The sequence below is a fragment of the Lupinus angustifolius genome, chromosome LG03 (assembly GCF_001865875.1).
Source record: "Lupinus angustifolius cultivar Tanjil chromosome LG03, LupAngTanjil_v1.0, whole genome shotgun sequence".
In the NCBI taxonomy this organism is placed as follows: domain Eukaryota; kingdom Viridiplantae; phylum Streptophyta; class Magnoliopsida; order Fabales; family Fabaceae; genus Lupinus; species Lupinus angustifolius.
This window is the reverse complement of record NC_032011.1, coordinates 27,114,760-27,116,270: the sequence shown is the minus strand read 5'-3', so window position 1 is coordinate 27,116,270 and position 1,511 is coordinate 27,114,760.

Sequence of the window (1,511 nt, the reverse complement as noted above, 5' to 3'; positions counted from 1 at the left end):
GACTTCTAAAAAGATAATAAAGAATTATAGCATAAGTCTAATAAGACATCACTTGAGCCCTCAGCTTGTTGATTGTTGAGCCATTTTCAAGCTTTAACTAATTCCTTGTCTTCATCAAAACATAGGCAAATGTTGCTAATGCAATCATTGACGCTTTGCACTCTCAATCTCCCCCTTTTTGCTGATGAGAAACACCACATCAAATTATACGTTACATTTGATGAGTTAGCTTGATGATGTTGTACATTTGCATAATGGTTGTGACTTCAAAGTTGAAATCACTTTGCTCCCCCTTAGGTAAGCAATGATTAATAATACGCGGAAGCTATTATGACAACCTTTCCCCCCTGCAAATAACATCAAACACAACAAGCAACATTTCTCCCCCTTTTGACATTATCAAAAAGATACAAATATTCAATTCTAGTCAAAAGTAAGAAGATATATAGCAATTTATTTATAAAAACCTGTAATTATTAGCATAGGCAATAACCAGTTTGAGAAGCTTAAACAAATGCATTGATTTTTGACTCTATAGACAAATTTTGCATGACATATCCATTATGTAAACAATTTAGACATACAATGATTAAACATATATGTATGCCACTTGTTAGTACCACTTGTTAGATGCCATTATCACCACTTATTAGCACTTGTTAGACAATTTTCATTTTAAATCATATTTCAATCATTCAATTATAATACACAGTTAAGACATGTTCAAGATTCACGCAAAAACTTTAAAAACATTTGAGCCCAGGTAATTGATTATTTCAAAATTTAATCGATTAAGATGATTTATTTCAGAAAGCTTTAGCTATTGGAACTCATTTAATCGATTAAACTGAGGGTTAATCAATTAAGGACAAAAATTTGACAATTTTAAACATAATTTTGAGCTTACTAAGAAATAATTTTGTAACCTTGTTAATTACCTTACTTACCCTTTGGTGATAGGTCAAGATTGTCACTTGTTTGATGAAAAGTTTGATGATATGATCAAAGTTGTATATTTGACATTCAAAGTGCGTTGCTCCCCCTTTCGCCGTTCTTCCCTTTATCTTCTTCCCCTTTATTACTTAGAGAAATGCTCTTGGTAGGTAGCATAATATGGAAGCTCATTTTACAAATTTTCTCAGTAACTTTTCTTCTTAATGACCTTGATCTACTCACCAACCTTGTGCCTAGAACATCTTTTGTTGAATTTTCCCTTGACGCTCAAATGTCCTTTGGCACACCTGCAAATACAATTTACTTGTCTCTTTCGGGTACCCAAGTTCTTTTGGGTCCCTTCATGTTAGTAACTAAGGGATCTTGCCCTTTCTTTACCCAAACATATTTGCCACTTGGCATACCAAATTTTTTAATAAAGCATGTAGTGCATGTGTGATCATGTGTACCACAACAGAAACAAGTAGACATGTTATTATTTGACTTCTTATGCATATGAACTACTGAATTTTTATATGGTCTTTTCTTAGGTTCAGGTTTATATCCAATTCTAGATC